We start from the raw sequence: 9,045 nt of genomic DNA, 5'->3' as shown, positions 1-9,045 counted from the left end.
ACGCCTGCAACGCTTTCCCATCCCCATATGAGGATTTCTGTAGTTGTCCAACAGGCAGTTCCAAAGTTCAGTAATTCGCACAGTGACGACATCTCAAAACTACTTCATTGTCTGGGAATGTTTTGGGCCGTCCTGTGGCTGCGAAAAGCGCTACAGAAATTCTAGTAAAACTCAGAAAGGACACAGCCAGGTTGGTGCAAAGGGAGGACATGTAGCAGACAAGGAATGAAGTGATTTATTTTTGTAGCAAGAACAGAAGTGGACAATATAAAATAAAGTGTCTATTTACAAAAAAGAGTGCAGGAACAGCGGGACATGTGTACAAATCATTGAAGGTGACAGGGCAGGCTGTAAGAGTCGTTTATAAATCAAACAGTGTCATGGCTTTATTAATAGCGGCACAGAGTACAAGATGACAGAGGGGTCATCTCTCCCTTTTCAGCTCCTGACTGCAGAGGCTTTTCTTGTGAAACCGTTTATTGGAAAACCTCTTTCCCTGGAGGGAGGCGGGAGTTTGGAACTCGCTGCCTGAAAGGCTGGTGGGGCAGAGACCCTCATAATATCTAAGAAGTGTTTAGATGGGCACTTGCGATCCCAGGGTACACGAGGCGATGTTCCAAGTGCTGGGAAATGGGATGAGAATGGTTCGGTGGTTGTTTCTGACCGGCACAGTTGCGATGGGCTGAAGGGCCATTTCTCTGCTGTCTGATTCGATGACTTTATGAATGCAATGCTACATGTGTTTGCAGCTGTCTCTGTTTATATCCTGTTGTATTCACAGGAACAAACAAACTGGGCTGGTCGTTGAGCACCTCGAGACTGTTCTGCCCTACATTTAGATTGAGTAAGGGCTCCGTGTATTTTAACTCCAGCTCCCTGACAGGATTTCAGAAACCCTCCACAAACGGCAGTCATATTGAATAATACAGGTCCCAGAGATGGATAATCAGCGATAATCACAGCCAGAGAGACCTGCAATAACCCTCAGAGCAGGAAAGGCAACTCATTGTCCTTTGGCCCAACAGCAAAATACTGCGGATTCTGCAAACCCGAGACAAAGACAGAAAATGCTGCAAATATTCAGCTGATCCGGCAGCTTCTGTGGACGGTGGAACAGGTCGTTCCAATGAAAGGTCAGGATCTGAAATGGTAACTATTTCTCTTGTCAGAGATACCACAGATTCGTAAAATATTTCAAGCATTCCGGTTTGTTCAGCTAACCATCCTCACACTCTGTAGCTTAGATCAATCCCAGCAGTGTGTAACTGCGTTTGACCTGATCTGTGTGATTGAACACTTCCTCCATAGAGTCACAGAGTCATAGATGTTTACAGCATGGAAACAGGTCCTTCGGCCCAGCTTGTCCATGTTGCTCAGTTTCTATCACCAAGTTAGTCCCACTTGCCCACATTTAATCCATGTCCCTCTATATCCACCCTGCCCAGGTAAATATCTCACTGTATTTTAAAGGAAAACATTGTACCGACTCCACACAGCCTCTGGCAGCCCATTTCGGTTGCTCACCACCCTCCGCGTGAAAGCAAATCCTCTCTGGTCTCTTTGGCATCTCTCCCCTCTCACCTTAAACCTATGCCCTTTAGGCTCCTCTACCTTTGGGAAAATATGCTGACTATCTACCTGATCTATGCTCCTCATTATTTTATAGACCTCTAAAAGTCCAAGCCTGTCCAGTCTCTCCTTATAACCCAGAGGACCAAGTCCTGGTAGCATCCTCGTAAATCTCTTCGGCACTCTTTCTAGTTTACCAATATACTTCCCATAATAGGGTGACTAGAACTGAACATAGTATTTCATGTGTGCTCTTACCAATGTATTGTACAACTTCAATAAGACGTCCCGACTCCGATATTCAATATCCTGACCAATAAAAGCGAGCATGCTGAATGGCTTCTTCACCACCCTGTCCACCTGCGGCTTTACCTACAAGGAGCTCCGAACTTGTACCCCTAGATCTCTTTGTTCTGTAATTCTCCCCAAAGAATACAACAGCGCAAAATCTGTCTTTGTTCCAGAATTGCAGGTTTAAATTGTCCTTCACTTTCCAGTGGATAATTTACAGAGATTTTAACAGAAGGACTGAATTCAGTCCAATGGTTAATGCGTTCGACTAGAAATCAACTGGATTTTTTCCCTTTGACATCAGTCGTGCTCCCAGAGAATCTGTTCAGTAGTTAAAATAATGTTTTCTTTTGAATCATTTATTTCCACCGAATGTTGACGCTGACATTCCTCACAATTCTCTCCATTGTTTTCTACTCTGCAGGTATTGACTACACCGTCCATTTGAGACATGCTCACAGGGCTGTGAGAGAGGCTTTCTTTCAGGTTTTAGGCCTCTTTTGGTCATTAAACAAAAACCGGATATCTGCAGAGGAACTCGGAATACCAAACTTCTCTTCCCAGGATGAACTTAGTCAGGGGACAAAATGTTGTTTGAATACAGAATAATAGGTTTGAGGATTTGGGGTGAGATTCCTGGAGTTTTGGGAAGAGAGCGATGTTGTAGAGCATTGTGATAATTGCAGGATACGAGTTTGGGATATTACCCAGTCTGTGTGGGGGGCTGGGGGAAGGAAATTGTCTTGCCTGCCCACCCAAGCTGAATGTTGGGGTTTAGGAGGTGATCAGATTCCGTGCGGAGGGTGAAATCCTTTCACTGAATTTCACGTTTACAGCTCAGGTCCTCGAGGAATCGCTGCTGTATTCCCAGGAGATGCTGGTCTCATCGTTAAAGCAAAAAACTTCATTCCAGGACCGGTTTGTCAATAAGGACAAGCTGGAGGATTGGAATGATAGAAACTGTTCAGCACTGATTCACTTTATTCATTGTTGTGTCCTGGAATAAAAAAGTGGATTGTAGCTGTCCATTAAAAACGCAAATAGAATTCGGACGTTTCTGGGCAGTAACTTCACAATGTCCACTATTACATCACTCAGCATCCTCAGCTGCATCACACCTGGTCCACATGACATGTCACCATTACCTACAGCCAGTCTTTCTCATTCCTCTTTGACATAAGTTTTATACAAAAGAAAACATTTACGAATGGTGGATGAGGAAAGTGAGCACTTTTATTGAAGGGAGTTTAAAGAAACCTTTGTAATAAAGAAGTGGGATTAGGGAAATTAAAGTTACAATAAGTGGAATGAAGGCGCGGGTTGTTCATGGACTGACTGCAGAATTTGATGATTATTTATTCAATAGAGATTTCAGACCAATTGTATTTGATGTCATTAAGGAGATTAACATTGAAGGAAGCTTGTCATTGTCTATAATGTGTCATTACCTCCTTTTATCAAAATAGCTCTGATAGATGGGATTCAAAGAATTGGAGTCATATGGCATTCCTGTGGATTGTTAGATCCTTGCGAGAGTTCAAACAAATCCTTTGGAAAACCGCCAAGACCGAGGAGATTGTGCAGTGGAGATTGACTGGAGTGGTATCAGTGGTGAAGAGTGTGCTTCCGGAAGATGTATTTCCAATATTGCAAACCAGGCTGCAGATTCACGACCTTCTTACCAACTTCTCATCGATGAAAAGGATGCACTGGTGAAAATCTTCCATGAATCCTTAAATTCTGGAAAATCGCAGCGTGTTTACTTCAGACAGGCATCATAATGAGCGCAGTAGTGGTAGTGCTGGTAGTGCCGGAGAGCCTGTTCCTGTGCAGTACTGTTCTTTATGGAAAACTGCCAACATAACACCCTTATTCGAAAAGGGAGGGAGACAGAAACAGATAACTAAATGCTAGTTAGCATAATATCTGTCATGTGGAAACTGTTAGAGTCCATTCTAAAGGATATAATAGCAGAACATTTAGCAATATATAACATAATGAAACCGATTCAGCATGGCTTCAAGAAGGGCACATCATGCATGACAATCTGTTCGAATTATTTGAAGTGGTAATGATCAGGATAAATAAAGGGGAATCCTGCCTCCAGCTGCCTCCCTACCTCCAGTTCCCTCCATCTGTTCCTCTCACAATACCACCCATTGTGTCACTCACCTCTTTTCTCCCCTCTCACCCTTCCTCGCTTTTCCTATCCGCCCTCTATCTCTAATCTATTTCCCTTTCTCTGGGATCTGCCTTGTCTCCAGGCTCCCACTGACACCGGATCCGGGGACTCTCAGGCCGGCCAGGGCTCTTTAACCGGCTCCATTCACAGGAAAAGTGACTTCAGTTTGCACAATATCATCCGCTCTCTCTGAAACCCCCAAACTGAAATTCAGACGCACCGTGAAGGTGAAGAGTGCGAGGGCAGCATGGCGGCACAGTGGTTAGCACTGCTGCCTCACGGCGCCGAGGTCCCAGATTCGATCCCGGCTCTGGGTCACTGTCAGTGTGAAGTTTGCACCTTCTCCCGTGTTTGCGTGAGTTTCGCCCCCAGAATCCAAATATGTGCAAGCTAGGTGGATTGGCCACGCTAAATTGCCCCTTAATTGGGAAAAATGAATTGGGTACTCTAAATTCTTTTAAAACAAGGTGAAGACTGCGGGTCCCGCTCCTGCTGTTTAAGACAGATCACTATAACTGGGCACAGTGAGCAGAAAGAAATTCGTGTTGTTTGTGTACATTTCACTCCAATTTGAAACGCCCCTGAATGAAAGTATCTGTGTCACACGGCTCCCGTTCAGCCAGGAGATTGCACCAGTCCACAATAAATGTATTTAAGCAATTTATTTCTGATGTTCTGTGTGTCATTTCATAGGACTCTTACACTGATCTGAGACCTTACCTTGTCCTTGTGTCCAGATGCTGCCCTTTTCATCCTGTTTCAGTAATAACTTTTTACTGGTATTAATTATGTAACTTACTTAGTGATTAATTTATTCAGCCACTAGGAGTGTTTTAAGCTCATTCTGTAAACGGAACTTCGCGTGGCTCGTATTTCTGGCCCGTTTAACCCACCTATTTACTATTGTTTCTGACTGAGAACTTAGTTATTAATGTTGAAGTTGTTGTTTATTTAAACCATGTATACACGCAAAACAAATTGATGCTGGTTATTAGATAAGAAACCCATGGGTGATGAGAACAATTGGTGAATTTTATTTGAGGTGTGTCCCTCCTTTTCTGTCCTGACCTGCGATATTTAATTAAATAATTCACCACTGTGATGGCCAGGAACTGAAGCTGGGTCAAATGCTGGGACAGTCACCACTATACCACCACCTGTCCCCGGGCAATGTCAATGTGCTTATAGAACGAATACACAAACAATGAAGCGGGGGAATGTATTCAATCAGAGATTGGATATTCTTGTAACCAATATGGCTGTATTGGGAATCTTTTATTTTCCGATAGATCGGGATGAGCTGGGTCGCTCAGTCAGAAATCAGATATCTGGGGATTTAAATGTGATTACTACAATGATAATATTTAACCATGTTAATGTTATTTTGCTCCGACTGAAACGTGTCACGAATACATCGTTAACTTGTTGCACAACTTGCTTTCAGCCAGGAGATGGCAGCAGTGCTCAATAGTTTGGGTCTCCTGTTTGTGTCCACAGATCTCGATAGGAATGGAGCTGCTGCTTCCCGGGGAGCTGCCAAGCAAGAGGCACAGATATTGACCAACTGCACCCGCTCCAAATAGATTTCCAAATTACTGAACAAAACAAAAACAAGCACAAATCATATTTTCAGAAACTATGACAGTGTCTCTGAAAACAACACACCAACACCTCTGAAAGAATCGATTTGCTGTAACTAATTAACAAAAAAGAACAAAGAACAAAGAAATGTACAGCACAGGAACAGGCCCTTCGGCCCTCCAAGCCCGTGCCGACCATACTGCCCGACTAAACTACAATCTTCTACACTTCCTGGGTCCGTATCCTTCTATTCCCATCCTATTCATATATTTGTCAAGATGCCCCTTAAATGTCCCTATCGTCCCTGCTTCCACTACCTCCTCCGGTAGCGAGTTCCAGGTACCCACTACCCTCTGCGTAAAAAACTTGCCTCGTACATCTACTCTAAACCTTGCCCCTCTCACCTTAAACCTATGCCCCCTAGTAATTGACCCCTCTACCCTGGGGAAAAGCCTCTGACTATCCACTCTGTCTATGCCCCTCATAATTTTGTATACCTCTATCAGGTCGCCCCTCAACCTCCTTCGTTCCAGTGAGAACAAACCGAGTTTATTCAACCGCTCCTCATAGCTTATGCCCTCCATACCAGGCAACATTCTGGTAAATCTCTTCTGCACCCTCTCTAAAGCCTCCACATCCTTCTGGTAGTGTGGCGACCAGAATTGAACACTATACTCCAAGTGTGGCCTAACTAAGGTTCTATACAGCTGCAACATGACTTGCCAATTCTTATACTCAATGCCCCGGCCAATGAAGGCAAGCATGCCGTATGCCTTCTTGACTACCTTCTCCACCTGTGTTGCCCCTTTCAATGACCTGTGGACCTGTACTCCTAGATCTCTTTGACTTTCAATACTCTTGAGGGTTCTACCATTCACTGTATATTCCCTACCTGCATTAGACCTTCCAAAATGCATTACCTCACATTTGTCCGGATTAAACTCCATCTGCCATCTCTCCGCCCAAGTCTCCAGACAATCTAAATCCTGCTGTATCCTCAGACAGTCCTCATCGCTATCCGCAATTCCACCAACCTTTGTGTCGTCTGCAAACTTACTAATCAGACCAGTCACATTTTCCTCCAAATCATTTATATATACTACAAAGAGCAAAGGTCCCAGCACTGATCCCTGTGGAACACCACTGGTCACAGCCCTCCAATTAGAAAAGCATCCCTCCATTGCTACCCTCTGCCTTCTATGGCCTAGCCAGTTCTGTATCCACCTTGCCAGTTCACCCCTGATCCCGTGTGACTTCACCTTTTGTACTAGTCTACCATGAGGGACCTTGTCAAAGGCCTTACTGAAGTCCATATAGACAACATCTACTGCCCTACCTGCATCAATCATCTTAGTGACCTTAAAGATGAACCGTTTCAATATCAGCCGTAATTCCTTACCAGTTCTCAGACAGACACCGACTGGTTAGAAGTTTGCTTCACTTTTCAAGGTCCGGCTCAATAAAATCAATCACAGGCCCATGATCTGCTTTCCTCCTGTTCTCAGACACATCCACTTTGTACAAGGGCGCACTAACTGGTTTTCAGAGTAAGAGTCAGACTGCAGTCACCTCATCTCTCTCGATCCCTTTATCCCAGAACCACCTCACAACCAGGAATGGAACTTCTCACAAGGACAAGAATGGAATAGTTTGTCGATTCTTCCAATGATTCAGGACCGTCCATCACCAGGACGTATTCGTCCAAAAGAGTTGGAATGAGATGGGGCTGAGTTTCACTGTGTATCCAATCAGTCCCCGGAGAAGCACAAAAACAAAGAGTGAGGTGAGAAAAAGAAACAGATAGATAGACAAAGGAAAGAGAACAAGAAAATATTTTTCAAATATGTTCCATTTCTGCCTCGATCATGTTCCCCAGAAATACATTCAGCTGAATGAAACTAAACCACGTTTCCAGTCGCTGCCATTCCTGCTTCTCCTTCCAAAAGTTGCAGGAAACGTTATTATTTATTGATTCATAGAATCATAGAATCATAGAATGTACAGTGCAGAAGGAGGCCATTCGGCCCATCGAGTCTGCACCGGCTCTTGGAACGAGCACCCTACCCAAAGTCAACACCGCCACCCTATCCCCATAACCCAGTAACCCCACCCAACACTAAGGCCAAATTTGGACACTAAGGGCAATTTATCATGGCCAATCCACCTAACCTGCACATCTTTGGACTGTGGGAGGTACCCGGAGCACCCGGAGGAAACCCACGCACACACGGGGAGGATGTGCAGACTCCGCACAGACAGTGACCCAAGCTGGAATCGAACCTGGGACCCTGGAGCTGTGAAGCAATCCACAAGGCTACCGTGCTGCCCCTTAACACCCCTTTGTTGATTTGAGTGCGAGTTTCTTTATATTTCGTTCAGTTTCCCCCAAAAAATGTTAAATATCTGATTGAACTCGATATAGGTTCAAACCGTTCATTTACAAACATTCCAATTCAGCAGTTTGTGCGGGGAGTCGAACAAACATTTTGAAACTCAGTCGCTGTGAGCAGGATTCGAACCTGCGCGGGGAAACCCCATTAGATTTCCAGTCCAACGCCTTAAGCACTCGGCCATCGCAGCAGTGTTCACTGCGTTATTCATTAGTAATTTGGTCGATAGAATATATTCTAAAACCAGCCTGGAATCACTCCAGGAAGTTATTGCATTCAAGCTTGTGTGTGTCTGTGTGTTTCCAGAGAGCTGCAAGGTTGAAAAGAGCTTGGGAGTGTCTGTCTTTGACGGGTACTGGATCTCTGACATAAAATACCATCTCTGGATCATTTGGGTGATTTAAATTCATAATTGTAAAGCCTTTAACCTGATGTGATTCTGTTCAAAGGTGTTCAGTCGCTTGGAAGTTTGAAGGAACATTTTAAGGATTTAGTTACTGTTGCAATATTTTCTGAGTTATCCTTGAAGTAAGGGGTGTTAAGAGATCGAATGTTTATTTAAGATGTTAAGTTGAGTTCATGGAATAAACAGTGTTTTGTGTTTAAAAACCCACGTGTCCATAATTGTAATCCCACACCGAGGGAACAAGCCGTGTGCTAGGAAAAGCAACAAATCCATTAAAGGGAGAGGTTGGTTGAACTCCATGATACATTTTGGGGTTCTGAAAACGCCTCGCCCATAACAATTGGGGGGCCGTCCGCGATAATAGTCTATCTATTGGATTGGCTTTTGTGAACTTAAACACAGTGAACGATTGTTGCTTTTCCGGTGTGGTACTTTAGTTTAAGTGGGGAGAGTGTTGTGAACAATGTCTCTTTCAGAGGCGCAGAAGTTTTTGGGGGTGGAGAATGTCACACGTAGTACTTTACGGACAGAAACGAAAAGCAGACTGTTAGATTTTGCAAGAACATTGCAGTTAACATTACCTGACAAAATGCGAAAAGGTGAGGTAATTATGGCGGTGATTAAGC

At 44.1% G+C, this 9,045-nt stretch overlaps 1 non-coding gene across 1 annotated transcript; it reads right to left on the bottom strand.

Moving 5' to 3' along the window:
* Positions 1-8,121: 8,121 nt before the first annotated feature.
* Positions 8,122-8,203, bottom strand: trnas-gga (transfer RNA serine (anticodon GGA)). Its single transcript has one exon. It is a non-coding gene; the product is annotated as a tRNA-Ser (tRNA).
* Between the last annotated feature and the right edge of the window lie 842 nt (positions 8,204-9,045).

The sequence above is a fragment of the Scyliorhinus torazame genome, chromosome 24 (assembly GCF_047496885.1).
Source record: "Scyliorhinus torazame isolate Kashiwa2021f chromosome 24, sScyTor2.1, whole genome shotgun sequence".
Taxonomy (NCBI): Eukaryota; Metazoa; Chordata; class Chondrichthyes; order Carcharhiniformes; family Scyliorhinidae; genus Scyliorhinus; species Scyliorhinus torazame.
This window is presented reverse-complemented; position numbering and strand designations above follow the sequence as displayed.